The 18,980-nt window shown below is 42.9% G+C and overlaps 1 protein-coding gene across 3 annotated transcripts in view; it reads right to left on the reverse strand.

Annotated features, from left to right (window-relative positions):
• Positions 1-18,980, reverse strand: part of nkd1 (NKD inhibitor of WNT signaling pathway 1) — a 76,606-nt gene that overhangs the window by 51,467 nt on the left and 6,159 nt on the right. For 2 of the 3 annotated variants that reach the window (XM_035629541.2, XM_035629543.2), the window contains exons 1-2: positions 18,571-18,971; positions 18,088-18,127 (exon numbers count right to left, since the gene is read on the reverse strand). The exons of the other annotated variant lie outside the window; for it this stretch is intronic. The gene's annotated coding sequence lies outside the window, so the exon portion shown is untranslated. Of the gene's footprint in view, positions 1-18,087; positions 18,128-18,570; positions 18,972-18,980 lie in introns of those variants that run through there. 3 annotated transcript variants of the gene reach the window in all.

Below are 18,980 nucleotides of genomic sequence, written 5' to 3' on the forward strand. Positions count from 1 at the left end.
GGAGGTAGTGTAAACTTGATTTTGGATGAACCATCGCAAGTATACAGATAGATGTTAAATATAAGCATTTATGAATATAAGTATGGCGATAAAAAAGGAAACCCCAGTCATATTACAAAAACAAACAATCTGAGATGCACATGTCCACTCTGGAGAGGATTTCTGAGAAGCCAACATGTGTTTGATTGAACACATGTTGTGGAAAGTTTGAGTTCAGTCTGGTTTGATGATGGCTCTGGAGAGAATCACACGTTTCTGAAATTCCAAAGCTTTAGATCAGCCTGACAAGGGTAACTGTTTGAAATAAATCTCTTAAATAACTTTCCATGAGAAAGCCCAAAAACCAAAAGCATTTGATTCCAAGTTTTCCCTCTGATGTGCAGCTCAAAGTGATTCAGTGAGAAAAGACTTTCTGAATTAACTTCAGAGGAATCACCAAGTAAACAATAATAGGAAACAATATTTAATCACATGCATTTGCTTGTATTCATGCCTGCACTTCATAGAAGCTGCTGCCTCTGTAGTCGTGGATGATGCAGACTTCAAATGCAGATCACTTTAATTGACACCATGCTTCATCTTCGAAATTCTGTTGACAATCCGCAATTCATGAGCATAATAATTATACAAATAACACATATGAAAGGCCGCGTGAGCCCGCAGAGGGTCTGAAACAGCATTATCAGAGAGTACACAGCTCGCTGTGATCAGTGTCTCCCGACTCGGGCTGTTTGATGGAGATGTGAGGGTGAGATTACGGCACGACAGTTTCATGCTGCCTCCACTTCTCAGAAGCACTTTTATTTTTATTTCCATGGCACAAACTACTTAACTGGGCAATCACTTTTTAGCTGTGTCTGTGTGTGTGTGTGTGTGTGTGTGTGTGTGTGTGTGTGTGTGTGTGTGTGTGAACATTATGTGGCATCTGGGTAGAGCATTCAAGAGGCAGGACATGATGATAATTCCGCTGCAGAGAGCAACGTTTTTGTTTCAAATCATCAACACAGGTCCACTCCCTCGCTATGAATTCTCTGGAGAATTTCCTGCTATATTCTCAAGCGGGCTCACTCTGACATTTTCTGGAAATTCTGGAAAAAGTGGGCTGGCAGCCAGGAAAAGTTGAAATTTGCCCGCATTTGCATTCTCACATACAGCCCCATACAGACAATTTCAGGAAAAATGTTCCGACTCTGGTGGATGACTTAAAGCAGCTTTAGCGTGTGATCATTTCTCACTCTGTTTTGGAAAAACGATGTGTTGAAAACATGGGAGATGTTTTTAAGAGGCACATAAGGACTGGGTGTGTCCAGTGGTGTTAGAATAGCAGAAAACACCCCATCCACTCCGACTGTGGAGCAAACCCTTGCAAACTCATACTGCTCGTGTATCTCCGTAAGGTGAGAGAGGAGAACAAAAACAGATCAACCCACAGGCTGGACGGTGATGCTTCACATCACAGACAGAACACTTTACTCACTTAATCATCCGATATATGCGGCTCACATCAATTAACGCAATCTTACATGTTTGAACTGCATGAGCTATATAAACGGAAGTGTCCCTGGATTATTGTGTTGCATATGTCCTATGTGGAAGCGGATGAACTGTCCCAAGAAGTGACCTACATCATATTAATTCCTGTACACATGTACACAAGACACCAGTCTACTGAGTGAGATCGGGTTAATCATATTTACTTACAAATAAATTTTTCAACACGCCTTTTTTTCTTGTTGTGGTGGTGTGCAACAGCTATAAGCTGCACCACACACTGTTTATATATATTTAAATTTTTGTTTTTATCTGGCACGTTTTAACTTTATTTGTACGAGTGTGAGTGGTTATCTTATTAATTGGTTTTAAAATAATTTATCCCCTGACCCGTGCTTTCCCAAATTGGTTTTCCCCTGTGCTTTTAATTGAGATGCATCTCTTTTATTGGTAGTGTTGCTTTAAAGCCGAGGTACTACATTTGGACTTCCATTTACTCAGTAATTCTAAACAGTGATTCATTTTGATTTTGACGGTTTGAACAAGTTTGTTGTAATCCTTATTGTAAATAAATGCCCTTGGTATTAGAACAATTCCATTGTCCTTGATGCTTGGTAACATACTCACCACCTCACTGTAGGATCCTGTATTTATTGTTTGATTGTCTCCTGCTTTATCACAAAGGTAGTGGCGTTGTCGGTTAAAGGTAGTGACCATAGACTAGCGCTTGGTTACAGTGGGAAAACACAGGGGGGGGGGGGGGTTCTGATTGCGAGAGGAAGTCTCATTTTCAAATTGATTAATATTCAGCTCTGGACACCAATTTATGTAAATTATTTAGAATTTAGTATGTTGGTGTAATAACCATTTGCATCCTGCTGCACTGCTACTATACTCACTGTTTATGAAATCTGTGTAACCCACATGCACTCTCGTTTTAAGTTAAGCGCCTACATGGCGAATAACAGAAAAACATTTGAGTATAGGATAACTCACATACGAAGCCAAGCCTTTAATGACCAAGCTCCATCGTATCTTGCAGAGCTCATAGTTCCGTACTATCCCAATACATCACTTGGCTCCATACAGTCTGTAAGAGTAGAATGGGAGGCTCCTCTCCTCTGGAACCAGCTCCCAGTCTGTGTCAGGGAGGCGGAAACACTCTCTCCATTAAGGTCTAACCTTCCTCCTTGATCCAGCTTATAGTTAGAGATGCTCAGGTGTTTACTGAACCATGTCTAACTCCCATCATGCATCAATCATCTCTTTCTCTCTCTGTCTCGATTGAATTGAATTATCTCAACCCATCATCCTTATAAACAAATGCGCATTTGTCACTTATACACTTCAGAAAGTCAGCAATACACCTCGTGATAAACAATTACTTTGACCACAATAGAATAAAGTAAATGCAGTAAAACAAAAACCTCTTCAACGGATGAGCCCGCAAGGTTCCCCTCACCCACAGCCACCAGCTCAGCCCATCATCAGACACGCCGCTGTAGGCTCTCGTCTTTGGTTTTGACAGGATTGACACGTCCACCCAGAGTCAGTGTCGTCTGTTCAGGGTGACTGCCCAGCAGGTTTACAGTGTTTGTTGCAGTCTTTGTCAGGGTCATGGACCCCTCCTCGTTCTCCTCCTCCTCTGTCTGCACAACCTTCCCGTTCTGCTCTGCTGACCCTTCAGTTTACGATGTGACACACTGAACCTCACCTGCATCTGAGATGAAGCAGACTTCTTGGTTGTTAAAGCCTCACAAATGAAAAGGCAACTCTCCTGGAGAATTCAAACTATTTCATTACATTTTGATTTTACCGAGGGAAGCACAAAAGAAAAATGCAATATTTTTAACACTATAGCACCTGAATTCTATATTTTTGCGACGGTGACAGTACTGGATGCAGGCTTTGTGTAAAGGGTATCTTTAACTGAACCTGATGGCAGCTATTTATCTGCATTATTTGAGCTGTTTGTTAATGTAGTCCCTCACAAAGCTGTGGGCTAGGAGTAGGCGCTAGTGTTTTAACAGACAATGCAGCAACTGCAGTAGATTACCTGTATATTCTTTAGGTTCAAACAGCCTCTCAATTACAATATCACTTCATTTAAAAAGTTTATTTGAGATGCCTACAATCTTGCTATACAAACATATCTAAAATCTGATGAAAAAAATGCAGTGCAATGAGTTTTGAACAAATGAAACCCTATTTAAAATGTGTCCCAGACTTTTGCACATTGCATGCTGGGAAAGGCTCCAGTTCCCCACAAGCCTGAATCTACTGTTCTCAGGAACTGTGTCTGTTTTTCACCCAGGTCAAAACACTGAAACATGGTGGTGAGAGTTTCTATTGTTCTATTATGAACTACCAATTTCTTAAAGGTCTTTTCATCTTTTATTTTAAACTGCCTCTACTTGGAGTATTATGAATCTTTCATTCCCTCACCAAACAGCTCCTTTTTTGATTACCCAACGTAGTGCCGTCCTCGTGCTGTATTTTTTCAAGGTACTGTGGAGCATGTCTTATGTAACCCTTACGTAATCTCCCTAATAGCACCTTTTTAAGGAAAATTAGGAAATCACTGCAATATCCATTAAGAAATGTTAGCATATGAATATAGACAACAAATAACGTTTTTTGTCATTGTATGAACGGTCTCTACTGCATTTGAAGCACCTATAGTGTGCAACCGGGTTTGAGATTGTAAATCTACAGGAATGTCTCAGAGCACAAACAGGAGGTTGGCACTGCTCTTACAATATAAATGGATATAAGTCTCGTTATTAGCAACGGCAGATGCTCAGCGAAGGTCCGCTGGGGGAAATGACTGCTGACATGTTTGTCATGTTATCAGTTAAGCAGTAGTGAAAACGTATGAAGAAACATCACCAGGGAGCAACACATGGTGACAGGAAGAGGCTGGGTTCATGGGAAACACGTATACACCGCCACTGTTTTGAGATAGAGCTTAACAACCCTTTCAACCACACTCTTATATACAGTGTGGGCTCTATTTTAACAATCTACTGTAAGAACATGGTCTGAAGCACATGCTGCAATTGTACCTAGGGTGTGTCCAAATCCACTGTTGCTATAGTTTTGAGGATTGAAACAAGGATGTAGCACGAGGCACATGGTTCAAAAGGGTTGTGCCTAGTCTTTCAGCATGACATGCAATGAAACGGGAGTCAGGTGCGAATTGCAACTTGGCCGATTGTTATCATGAGGGCGGATAATGAGAGCGAACACTTCCTCGCAGTGGAAGCGCTTTCACTTTGCATGTGAGCAGGCATCTGTGTGTGTGTAACAAGCAGCGTGTCGCCGCATTGTCGCCCGCATTGTGATGTCATCGATATCAGAGATATCGATGACATCACAATGCGGGCGCCCTTAAAAACAATAGTGAAATACTCCGGCACTGACTTCAGACCAGGTTTCTGATGATCAAAAGTGCAATCGCCTTCCGCTGCCTCAAGAAAACAAATATCCTGGCCACACTTGCATTGCGCATGACGCCATTTTGTGGTAAGATAGGGCCCTTTGGATGTTTAGCCAATTGTTCAGCCAGAGACAGGAACAGTAGTTGTGTATCGTTGTTTTTCAACTGACTGACTGATTCCTATAATGACAATAATAATCATACGGACACTGTCGGATCTGGATCCTGCAGCTCTGAATTCGGAGATATTTGCAGAATGAGGACATAGAGAGCGAGAGAGAGGACAAGAATATGATTCCTATTTTCAAGCGCGGAGTAAAACACACGTGACTGATGCTGTAATTTCAGTATAGATTGGGCCTTTAACAACATCTTGTGTCTGTTATCAGCAGTGCTTTGTACACGTCAAAACATCTGATGATTAAAACATGCCCCGTTTAAACCAGGACACAAAAGCCTAAAAATATCATTGTGGAATTCATTTTTTACTGACAATGGCTTTAAACCTATCACAAACACGGCTTGAATTAGACGCATTTCAGAAAGTCGACTTATATAAGACAGTCCATGTTGGATAGTGCAGTGTTGTATAATGAATCAAAGATTGACTCGCTTATTCTAGTGGAAAACATCCATTGTGCATGGCTCTTTCATGGTCCGCACATATTGAACAAATCTGTGGAGCAAAATACAGCTGAGGCCAAAAACAGTGAAGGGTAATCAGTCTTTGCATTCATGTCATTGTTTGAAGCCGGGGGCGGGGGGGGGGGGGGGGGAAAGTAGATTTAAGATCATTTTTATTACAACTAATTAATGGCTGAACTAACATAATTTGTCTTCCTCTACAGTTGCCGGCACACTTCCCTCTTTGGCATGTGACATTGTTTTGACTGTGTGGTTTGTAGCTGCACTGACAGGTTTGCGAATGTTCTTCCTCTGAGCTGCGTTGGTATTCCCAAGGAGAGACGCACCTCAGCCTGTGGGCAAATAAATTGTATTCCAGCAAGTGCTTTGCATCATGCAATGTTTAGCGACGGACACTATTAATGGGCTTGTCTCTTTTGCACGGGTAAAGTGGATTAAGCCGTGGCAGGTGCCTGAGAGCGCAGAGACTCACTGCACAAAGAGCGCTGCTGTCCGAGCTTTGTAGACAGGATATTCACAGATGTGGAGCCAGAGCAGATGGCATGTACATCTGAGAGGGGGGGGGGGGCTGGAGACAGAGGGATAAAGACACACAGAGTTGGAGGGGGACAGGGACAAGGGCCAGACACAGGCCTGCATTAAGCCATGCCAGTGTGGCCATGTGCGCCTGACATTTAGCCGGCCCCCGACTCTCCATTGACTCACTCTGCGTAGCTCGAAACATGCCTGCGGGCCACAGGCGGACAATGAGTGCCTTCTCCTTAAACCAGCATCAAACGGAGACATGAAGACGGTCACACGATGGAGCGCCCGTCAGAAGTGTAAAAAAAGACAAAAAAAACGCAAATGTAATATATGAACATAGCTCTGTGGTGCGCCGTGCCCCGGAGAACGGCCTTTAAACAAATTGGCCTTGTTCAACCTCGCCCGCCCCACAGCACTTAATATCTGGGGTATAATTTGTCCGGAGAGAATGTAAGATATGTGACGAGAAGTAATGCATGAAATCAGAAAAAAAATCCTCTCTTTGTACTCGTGGTGTCTTTTTTTCCTATCTGAGTCCATGTTGGTTGCATCACAATGGGACAAAGAGAATATGAGATGAAAGTATTAGAGTTATTTAAATAACTTTGTCGGCTTGTGAAGCCGAGAAAGAGAGAGAGAAAGAGAGAGAGAGAGAGAGAGCTCAACAGGAACGAGTGTCACCCAATTAAAGGTTCAGCACAGCCTGTGGGAGAGCCAGAGAGAAACTATTACCCGGCTGCAGTCACAAAGTCAGGCGCAGAGGGCTTTAATCTTTAAAAGTGATTAGATGCCCTGTCGTGCCCCTGCAAAGGCTAATAGTGTCAGCTATTATTTGTGCATTTTAAAGGTCAAAGATCAGGATCACAATTTAGATTTCACGTCAGAGGCAGATCACATCTATGAATACTGCTAAACAACGCACAGCGTATCGCAAACCTGCTGCCCGTGGCAGAGGGAATTGTAGCGGGCAGTTCGATGATCTGCATGTAATTCAATTATCATTTCATTTTCCACTCTGGGGTTTGTTGGACCCTCTCACTCCTTCCTTCAGTAAAGTTTGGAAATTGTTAAAGTTTGAAAGGATAGATTAAATACATTTTGCTAATTTTCTAGTGCAAAAAAACACACTTTGAAAAAAACAAATACTGAAATAATGATTTCCTGATTCTGTGCTAGAGTCGGCTAATTGCCTCCACAGACTCTGTACTCAGTGAGAGTCGTATCTTCTCGTATCAACTCTCTCTGTAAGAAAGCCAATAAGTGCATTTCCTATATGTCACACTATTCATTTAAAACTCAAAAAAAGAGTTCACATTGCACTCTCAGCTCAGGCTCAGCTCTATGTTATCATGTGGCTTGAATTAGTCATAATAAATAGTTAACAGCATGTCACCAGCTTGTTATATAAGCTAATATATTTGATCTAAGTAACAACACAAGGTTTCCTCTTTCACATAAGATCTATGCCGTGGCCCTGAAGTGCAAATCACAAGGACAAATGGGAAAACACGACAACAAATATTAATACACAATGGCAAAAAAAACAAACATAAATGTAAATGTTAAACCCGACAAATATGAGAACAATAGCAAATTAAAATAACAACATCAACCTCTTTTTTCTGTTTTTATAGCACATCCATGATATTTCTTCTTGTCTGGGACCAAAACGTTTGTGGCGCATTTCTTTGCATTTTAAAGGGCGAACGGTGAAACTGTCCAATCAGTTCATAGCAGGTCCCTACCTTTTCCATTGGAAGATGCAATTTTTGTGTTTTTTGACTTGCCATTGTGTTTTCTTATTTGCCGTGTTGATTTGCACTTTCGAGACCACCGCAGATTGAAGCAGAACAATGCTTTTCTCCATTTTCCATTTCTTAAAAACATTATTTGCCTTTTGGCCTGATAGGGGGTTCACTGCTGTTGTGAACCTTTACTCTGCAGGGCATACGTTGGTTTGATTGGGTCGCAAAGCGTTGCCGTTCAAATTCTTCATATTGCTAAATATTTTTCCAAGCGCGTCTATAACTTTGGTTTGAGTTGACTCCAGTAGCATCAGCCCTATGATGAACAGGCAGGGAGACTTGTAGACGGAGGACACATAGGTGAGCACAGCTGGCATCGGCAGATCTGTGGATGTGATTACAAGAAACACAGGCAGCCTGCTGCGCTGCGCGGGATTAGAGTTTCACTGTCATATTTACATAAACCCTGCAGGTCAGTGTCAGTGACACTGTTGGCTAAACACAGAAAACAAAACAAAAAAAGGTGGTACCGCGGAGGCGGCAGCAGAAAGCTTCGACAGACTTCTGGGAGGCCGAGCACGGACAGTGTATTTAACAGCTCTGTTAATGTGTCTCGCCGTCTCTCTGTCTCTTTAAAGCGAAGTCTATTGAAAGGAAGATCAATTAAATATGGAATTTCAGTCCAATTTGTCTTCAAAAGGGGTAAAAGAGCTCATTATGTGGGCTCCGCTCTTTCTTGACTATTAAGAAAGAGACGTTAGTCATGCCCGCTTATCTCACAACCTTATGAGCACAGGATTAAAAGATCAAAGGCTGACTAAGGTCTAATATTATAGAAATGTAAGCTCCTTCTTCAGATGCGCTTTGGACTGTGCCTTTTATCCGCTCTCAATGTTCAGATCAAAATACTGAAAATTCATATTCATTTCATCCACTGTCCAATGTGAAATTTATGTCCACACCTCTCATATCCAGGGCGAGGGGTGGATGTAAGCGGGCACTGATGTATTTCAAGTAGACCCTTTTAAGACCTTCTAGTCAATTCCCTGTTGATTACACGGGCTTCACGACTGACAGAAATAAACACAGAGCTAAGTTTCAAGAGAACTTTGAAGTCCACTAAGCTGAGAGCAGAGACGTGCTTACTCGCCTCGGCTGGACAGCAACTTCTGACTTAATGAAAATATTCTGTAACCACTCAATTATACACTTGAAGGTTTAAGGGGTTTGAAGAGATGATGCAAACACAGGGGCTCACAAAAGCCAAAGTTGGGAACTCTCTTCTCCCAGTCGCTGTGGACCGGTCTAACGAGAAGCGAGCGCGCTTCTGCAAAACTTCAGAGCGAGAGCAGCTTTGCTGTCTGACGGTCTCATGCTCATTATTCCCCGGGGAGAATGTTCTGCACAACAAAAGAGGACGCTGACTCGTAGCAGACCGTTGCACTGCGATTAAGGACCGCACTCAGAGTGGTTGTCTTTCGCTGTTCAGTCCTAAACTGACATTGTTCTTAATATAATACAACATCTGACAGCTTTTACTTGTTTCCAATGCATTTTAATCTGTTTCAAAGTGTTTATTGTTACTGTACGTGAGGTCAACTCTCTGTGACCACACAGGCAGCCTGGAAGCTGTCCGGCCCCTGAGATGAAATCAAAACTCATTTATAGTCTTTGACTTCAAGCAGCTAAAGAAGGTGCTGCTAATACACTCCCTTTTTTTCTAAGTGTGTTGATCCAACCACACTTTCATGCAAGCATCTCAATGGTCATCTTGATGGTTTTTAAAGAGAGCAGATGTTTTTTGCCGTTAAAAAAAAACATAAGTACAGACAGGAGTCAATCACGCCAAAAATGATCTAATATTTAAAATTAAAATGTTAAATGCAATAATGTATGTCAGGAAATTATTCCTCTCCTACTACACAATGTACAGTATGTGTAAAAACACATATGTTTTTTTACCAACTACAGGTGCTGTAATTATGTCCAGGCATATCCAGATCTTAACGCTCCAGAACAGTCCCTTTGAAAAAAAGTGGCTGCTATCCTTATTGTTCTAGAGCAGACAATATTTTTGAAACATGACCCGGCCAATTTCAAAACTGGAAGAGCAATGCAGTGTCACAGCTGCAAAGGAGGTGTTGATCTTGATTTGTTACAGTTGAGATGGTAAAAATAAATCATGGGAAAATGTTGTTGACTTAAGCCCTTAAGAAATACACTAAACATAAAATAGAACCCCTCAATCATTTTTTCCATAATCTGTTTATGATTTAAATCCAAAAGCAACAATATGACTTGTATTGGTTCTCGGCACTTTTATCATCGTCTTTTTATTGTCTCTTTCAACATTTTCCCCACAACTGGTCCAAGTCATCTGGGAGATATCTTAGGGGCCACAAGTGTTTTTGTGTCAAATTAAGTTATAGTTGAAGTGTTTATAGCTGCACTCATCAATATATTTTATCTGTACAATCAGTCAAACTTTCGTGCCTTTCATCATATCGTCTGTACTGTTTTGGTACACTACCATCGATGTCAACAGGTCAATGTTGTTGTTTCCAGAGCAGGTTTCTTCTTTCAGCTGGATAATCATGACAGCCAAATCATGACACCAAAGACAAAGTCAGTGACTATAGTGATCATTCAAGCAGCTAAAGAGCCAGATATTTGTTTCAGGAGTTGATTGTGACCAAAATAGAGCCTAAGAGAAATTGAATATTGGACATTTGACAGTCCGGATTACAAATTTCATCACATACAGAACCAAAGGTGTTTCATATTCAAGTATTGTTTCTCTAGAAACTGGTAAATAATAGAACTCTCAGCTTTGAACATATACTTGGTAATGGTTGTTTAAAGTGACCAATCTGTCAAAGGTTGAGATTAAACAAATAACTACATTTGGAGGCACTTAACCAAAATGTATATATTTTTTTAGCTCTTTATGAAAGTCAGCGGGTGTGTCTATTATTTGTATCTTACATAATTGCACATTCCAAAGGAATGACATTTTCACCAGCTTACCAGAATAGATTTCTGGAGTCATGGCTGATAAAATAGATAGAGGAGCAACTTTTAGAGCCCCCCTTTCTTAAAACGCATCTTCCAGCGTCAGCATGTTTTACTCTGGAGCAGCCCTTTCTTTTTTAACTTCACGGGACTGGAACCAAACACCTGAGAGTTGGTATTGATGATTTGGATAACTGAATCATGTGCCGGGAATTCCTCTTGTTGCTGCAAATACCTCAATTTAATGTCTTTGGATCAAAACAAGATGAACCAAGAAATGCCACATTGCTTGCCAACAACTATTCTTGAACAATGTAAGAGTGTTTCAAGGGTGACCTTTTAATTTGTCAGAGTTGGTCAATGGCCAACACTCATAAGATTCATGCAGTTACATCAGCATGCCCTCGTAGCTCCCGAACCTCGGTCGTGGTGAAGTGAAGAGAGCCGCGTTCTCTCTTCTTCTTTGGTCTTAGATTGATACACTTGGACCCATCAAGATAGGAAGCAGACCAAAACGCATTTGCAATTATCTTCAGTCCCTCCAGTGTCTCACATCTGCTCTCCCCTCGGAGAGTAGACATGCCAGTAAAGGTCTGTCGACCAGAGTAGCGGAAAGAAAAGGGAAGGGCATTGAGTTTTTATCATACCGAAACATTTTTTTACCCTCATCCATATACATTTATCGCGCCCATTCCTGGGGAGTGTTCCATACACAGAAACGCCCAATCCAGCCTCGGCAGTGGTCGTCTCGTCCTGATCCTAAGCTGAAAGTAGCTGGACAGGAGACGGTACGTGCAGTACAGCGGGTTCAGCGAGGCTGCCTCTCTTGTTCCGAGGCCTGTTCCGCAGGTTGCAGCGTGAGTGAGGGGAGGAAGAGCAGAGAGACAGGCCTGGCTGGAGATCATTAGAGCTTGTTAGTGTCCCCGCCGCCTGGGGCCTGGCGAGGGGGGCCTCCGTTCGGGGAACCTCTCCTCTGATCCCACTGAGAGTGAGCCAGCGCGTAAGGGGGAGTGTGTGGGACGGAAGAAGGTTGAGGGGGGGAAGCCAATGGGGGTCACTGCCACTAACAGAACACCAAACCCCTCAGATGTCCCAGCAGATCCGCAGGTTGTGACTTTCATCCGTCTTATCCCCGAAGCCATGAGACAGTTTAGCTGGGAAACGGCTGCTAAAATATACATCTGTCTTAGTGTCAGCACATAGCAGCGCTCCTCAGTCTGCACGCCGCCGCGAGTCGATCCAATATTTAAATCATCAGTCTGCATAAGCGTTTGATGTCAGCTCCTAACGAGCTCTGTCTCGAACACTGACAGGCCCGTGGACGGAGTGGCTGTTTACCGTCAGCGAGGGGAAATGGCTGCCTTCCGTTGTGTCGTCACGTGTCAACGCGATCCAGTGAGACCACTTTGTTTGCATGACTGCATAAATGGGACTCCGAGCAATGTGCACTTCAGCAGGTCTATTTCATTCTTCCAGCAATTATGATGACACTTTTGCCAATACGGGATTTCTGTCAGAATCAAAGAGTCGGTGTCGCAAAATATCAGCTGATACAAATCTGTGGGAAGCGCTCAGATGTTATCGCAGTGCAAATATTCCGCTTATCCGAGGTGAGGGGAATATTTAAATTCTGCGTAGTGACATTTAGATTAACGTTATGGCAAGCAGGTTGGGCTGCAGGTACGTCCATGAATTATTAAACAGCTTATTTCAATAAATTTTGTTCAAAGTCTGGTGTGATCTCCGTTCACTCAGACAACCTGCCTATGCAAAGCCTCTGCACTGCAAAAAACTTGCGTTTATGCAAAATTAGCGTTTACTATTTTTTTGGGGGGTACTGTACACAGTGGGACATCACGCTGATTCCTTGATCTGACTTGAAGGCAATTGACCTGTGGCAAAATGTATCATGTTATTTGTTATATACACTGAAATGGTTCCTGTCTCACAGTGTTGAGCTATTCTACTTCTTGTCATGTTACCGTCATGTGAGCCGAGGAATCATGAGGCCTGAAGCTCTGTCTCTCTCTGTGTGTGTGTGTGTGTGTGTGTGAGCATGCTCATCTGTTGAGAATCCACTGTGAGTGCCTTCAATTCCCCTAAACGCTCCCCCCTACCACCACCACCACCACCACACACCACACACACACCCGCTGTTCTGCTGTCTTATACTATATGACCTTTGACCTATGACAACGTAAACCTTTAAATGCTTCCATTCTCCGCAGAGGCTGTCAGTGGGGGTCCCTGTCGACTCCTACATACACATCTTCCTCATGAGTTCAGCTCAGCTGTGCAGCTCAAGAAGATGATGAAAAAAAACAAAAACAAAATATTTAGCAGAAAATGTTTGCATGCCGGCATCGTGTGCCATTTGATGTTCACATCTTTCCAAACATCTGCCCATTAACATATCATATGTCATGTGTTGACGGATTTTAATCTTAACAGCTGTATAACAGCATGAGCACATACATTTTTTACAAGTTGCCCCAGTTGGTATTAACCCCTGCAGCGTCAGCGCCATGTTCATTTGCTACAAGCAACAATTTTTTGAGTTAAAACCTTTTTTTGCCAAGTTTTTCGAGGGGCTGGGTTGCATTCCCAATAGATTCAACAAATAAGTACTATTTGGAACTGAAACTGAGGTGAGGAGGTCTTTATCTTTAAAGCTAAGGATGTCAGTCTGTTGTGGTGCAGACCTCCATGGTCTCCGTGGATGATCCCCACTGAATATGGTGACCGCCTAACTGTTCTTCAGTTTACTTTCAGAGATATGTTTTAACAACTCTCAGACATTCACATTCCTCCTTCCTTCTCTCCACGCGACTTGGTAGAGAGAAACCACCAAGTCAATAGTATTTTAGAAACCTAAAGGCAGGATGTCAATGCTCTTCCCTGTATGCTGGATGAGATCATGAGCAACAGTTTGCTAACTTGTTCGCCATCACAACTTCAGAAGGTGATAATATGTCATAGTTTTGTTTGTGTGGTTCACAGTTATACAAGTTATGAGTCATAATAAAGTGGATATCTTGCTTTTGAATTGGACCCAGAGATCCAACATTGCACGGGGAGGTGGTCATTGGGTAAACCAGAGGAACAGTAATGTTAGATAAAGGTTTTTAAAAAAAGGAGGGGTGGAGGGAAACTACAGGAGCAAAATGGAATTGAAAGTTTACACACTACATGATAATCATCTCGATAATCTGCAATTTCCCTCTGACCTAAAACCCCATCGGCCTCCATCATTAAAACCCCTTCAACCCCTTCACGAGCCCACCTTCGTCCCTTCACTGATTCTCCTCGCACTGCGGCTGGATGCTGCACACGGCGCCTGCTTTTCAAGCCACAGAAAGGGAAGGAATTATCCCCAGGGGGAGGGCATCGTCCCACCTCCCAGTAGGAGCCCTCCCTCTCTGTGGGCCTCCCCTGGGCAAAAGGGAAGATTAAAACAAACAGGACTTTAATCAGTGGGCCCCGCTCTCTCTGCTCAGCTGCCGACAGAAGGAGCCCTCTCCAGGAAGGCTGCCTGAAATCAAAGCTTCCTGCTCGCCACTTGCTGCTTCGCCGATCCATATCACAACAACAAAACCAGCAGAAACAATTATTTATTCCTTTTGATGTAGGTTTTGAAGTTACCCCACCTCTTCCACCATGCCCCCCTTTTCCTCCACCCCTCCTCTTCCTCGCCCAGCCCCTCCAGCTCTCTGTATCTTTTACTCCCAAGGAAACAAGGTCATGCCAGCTTCTCCGCAAAGGAGGCTGCTTTGAAGGAGCAGCAGTTCCAGACTCAACGCCTTTTTTTTTCTTTCTTATTCCACACCAAGGAAATTGCGGTTGTTTGAATAAAAGTTGATGGGCTGCTTCATTCGACTTGCCGTCGTCCTGCCGAGTGTGTCAAGATGTAAATTTCACTTTCACAGTGTAATGTGTTAAACATTACTAAAAAATTCCTTGAACCGGTTCCGTTTCATGACATAATGTGATTATTCAGTTATATCAGAGTTCATTTTCCTATTATTTTTTTTAAAAAATCAAAAGAATTGCAAAGGAAAATTGCTTATTTCTTGAAATTTACATGTTCTTATTATTGAACCGTTTTTTTATAATTCGATTTCCTACTTGAAGGTGAAAACGTGTGAATTTTTAGCAAAGGAAGATGATGTTTCATTTCTAATCTTTCAGACTTTACAGTCATCAGTATTAGGCCCCCCCCCCCCAAAAAAAAACCTTTTCTGCAATTTTCTGATACCAGTAATCTCTTCCTCTGCCTTGAGTGTGCAAGCTTCGTGTGTTATTTGAAGGGGTGTGGCGCTTACAGACTCTGTGCTTGGCTTTCTCGGAAAGAGCACAGAACAAGGCGCAGAGTTTGTAACACATCTGAACCGCTGTCACTGTCGCAGATCCCATTTAACCTTTCCTTAGATTCAAAGTGTGCCGGTTGAAAACAATCCCTCAACATGACTGAAATGTCTGAGAGCTGCTTTTCAGCTCAATACACCGCAACGTCTGCTAAAGCTGTTGGCTGAGTCTGCAGCCTCATCAAAAGGCTTGGCAGAGAGAGAGAGAGTGGGCTTCTTAAATGTGCACATGGTAATCATGTTTTTATCATTTGCTGAAAGTTGTGATCCTCTAAATTCATTTATATGAGACGGGAAAGTCATATAACTCCACGTTTCATGTGTGCCAAGTTGATTTTTGACAGGTCATATTATATGTTCCCAAAAAAAAACCCAGCAGGAAAATTGTGGGCGTTCAAGCTGAATATTGTCCTTTTGGAAGCATGTCCCTGTGGCACATTTTTCATGGTCGGGAGGTTCTGTCTCACATTTTCACCACGTTTTAATGAGATGAGAGATCCCTGGTTTGAAACTGCATGAAAATGGCCACAATCTCCACACTGACCGAGATATATTAAACAGCCATATGTCTTAAACATACTGCTGGGTTCATTGCATTCTTTCTGTTTTGCCCTTTTTTAAAGTTCCCAAACGTCAGCAATATCTTTGGATAACTCTTTAAATCGTGGTGGCTGAGGGAACCTGCTTAAATCATCGCCAAAGTTAGCACCATCTTTATGTGAAGAGTGCCATTCCAGCAGTGAGGCTCTTGCAGTTTGCAGTCACTGCAGCGTTGACAAGGAGCATGGCGGCTTGTGTGGCTTTTTGGACACTCTCTCTGGCGCAATTAGCTGCACTGAGGGTAGACGGGCTCCTGTTTCTTACTTATCTTAATCGTAACTGAGTCAACAGAGGTGTTTGAGTTACAGCGTGAGAGATTTTTCCATGTTTTCTATGTAAATCTTCACTTGTGTAACTTACATCACCACCTCTTTAAACTCGTGACATTGTTTTTGCCACTCAACAAATCTGGTAACCCATTCCACACACACCATCATTTAAATCTTTCTTTTGGTTTTAATCATTACGTAAACACACATAAATTAAAGCACGCCTTAAATGGGCTTTACGCAGTTGTGTCACGCAGTAAGATTGTGCGTTATTCCAACTATAGAATCACAACTTCCGCGTTAAAGTTACGCTGGACCCAACAAGACCAATCGGCCCACTGTAAAGGTTTGCCATGTTAATGAGGTCCCTGAATGGTGATACTGAGCTTGTTAGGCATCTCATTTTCTGCTGTACAAGTCTATAATTTGTCTTTTGGTCTGTCCCCCCCCCTGTTTTTCCAAATTGGCCTTTAATTAAACTGCAGCTAATTACACAACTCTTGAATGACTTTTGTGTCCCCAGCTGGGCGTTGGGAGGAGAGGGATCTAAAGGGAGGGAGCTAAAAGTAAAAGAGCAGCTGACACCCAGACATTTAACGCTGCCCTCGCTCCAAACCACAGCGGCACGGACACAATCCCTCATCTGCAGAGGGTTTGAGCTGGTGCTGCGTACCCTCACTGATCTATGAGCTCAACTCATTGTCGTGGGGACAACAAGAAGTGGGGATGCTTTATTCTTTTCTTTTAGATATCTTTAATTAAATAATAAGATATTGAGGACTTTGAGGTGTAGCACTAATACCTTATACATTTTCTTAGAGGAATAACCGTGTTTGAACAGCAGCGCAGATGCTAATCATGAACTGTATTTACATACACTACGGACTACATGCCAGTGGCACTGTAAAGCTGACCTTAGGCGCATGCTGCTGTGCTTTGAGCTAAATGCTAACATCAGCATGCTGACAGGTGCACAATGACAATACTGTGCTTGTGTGTGCGACCATGTTCACTTATTTTGTACATAAATACCAAGTACAGCTGTGGCTGTATTAGTTTTCTGAAATTGACCTGATGATAGCCCGTTATGAAAAGTTATTATAATTCTTCCCAACACGAATGTCTAGTACCAAATTTAAATTCAGGAGGGTTCGGCTCTGGCAGGCACGGTTCATCCATGTCAGAGTCAGAATCGCATTCATTGTGTCACCAAGAGAAATCCCTATGGTGCAGGGACCATATACAAAGTCAGCCAACCCTTACATTCAAATACAGGGTTCTTTTTGCATAAAAGTCGTTCTGCATTGGTCACACCAGTTAAAGTTCCTATTAATTTCATACAATCTGTGATTTGGGAAAATGCATATCCATGATTTGGGCCATTTTTAGCTTTGTTGAGGAATCTTTGTACATCTTTTCTTTGCAATACATCTCTGCGAGAGGGTTTTGCACACAGAATGAGATGGATAATACGGGGCTGTGGGTACTCCCTGAAAATAACAGACATTCCCCAGTTTTGACAGGCCGACACAGTCCAGTGGCTTGTCAAAAAACAACGGGCATACGTGTTGAAATGAAGAGTGGCCCGGCTACCCTGAGAGCATATAACAAATCCCCCGGCTCCGGAGCTCAGTTGGGGGTCTGCGGACTAGGGCTGATCCATTCTCGCTCTGCTGAACCCGTCCGTCCCGTAGACTGCACACGGCAAACTCGAGAGTGCTTCAGGGACCAGTTAGCCGTCCATATTTTCCATCACACACCGTGTCTGGCGTGTGGAACATGAGGAATCAGACTTTTTGAATCCGTAGCTGACGTTGCTGCTTTATGGTCAATGCTTTTGGTTGTTTTGCACTCACTAGGTAAAAAATTGTTTGACTTTGTAAGAAACTACAAGGCATTTCCGCTCAACAGTGCAATGTGGATGACTCTACTGTTTCCTGGAAAGTAAAAGGACTTGATGTGCTTTTGATATTGGTGCTGTCAGGCGCCGGTGTTACCTAGAAGGAGTTGTCAATCTGCGGGTGCGCTGAGATGTCACTAAAAAGAGAGAAGTGATTAGTCCAAATGAAGGGATTTGGCTCCTTCCTGCATGGGCGATAAATGAATGCAGCAAATTGTGACAAAGAAGCAACTTCCTCTGATTAGTGCTGTGGCTGACAGTGAGCGTCAGGCCTGACTGGCACATCAAAGCCGCCAAAAACACAAGGAACCGGTAACATTTCCAGCGAAAAAAAAGGAAGAAAAAAAAAAAGCACGATTGTCATCCTCACTTCATCAAGTAACTTTAGCCCATACTCAGCGCTGACCATTTAGCCTGAATTGAGTCACACTCACTGGGGGAGGAGAGCTTTGAAAATAACTCTTAATCTGTGCGTTGTTGTGGTTGTTGTTTTTCAGGCAACACAACAGGACGGACGAGTCCATTTATCTGTAGATTCTTTAAAAGAAAACAGAAAGGCAAAGGAAAAAGCGGAGCCTACCTGATGTTTTCTCCCGCTCTCTCCCTTTTTCTTTTTTTTCCTTGAGAAACTGTCTGTCCCTTTATCTGCCTTTCATTAGCGCCTTGCTCGCCCTCTTAGCGGGGCGGGTGTCTGGGAGACAGTCACTTTCTCCCAGCCTGTGATGTTTCTGCAGATTACAGAAAGGCCTTTGAAGCCACTGCACTCCTCGTTGCCAGGGCCTCAGACGAGCCCATGCCATCTGTCAGATTGATGGCAAAGTAGCGGAATGGGGGCTGAGACATCCCTCTGTTGATCCACACTTTTTGTCTTTTATGTGTCACATTTGGATGTCGGCCACACCTTTGTAATATGACCCGCCTGAAAGACTGTCCTCCGCGGCACACAAACACACACCGACAGGAGAGAATAATGGTCCTCCGTAATTACTT

This window comes from Scophthalmus maximus, chromosome 4, assembly GCF_022379125.1.
Source record: "Scophthalmus maximus strain ysfricsl-2021 chromosome 4, ASM2237912v1, whole genome shotgun sequence".
In the NCBI taxonomy this organism is placed as follows: Eukaryota; Metazoa; Chordata; class Actinopteri; order Pleuronectiformes; family Scophthalmidae; genus Scophthalmus; species Scophthalmus maximus.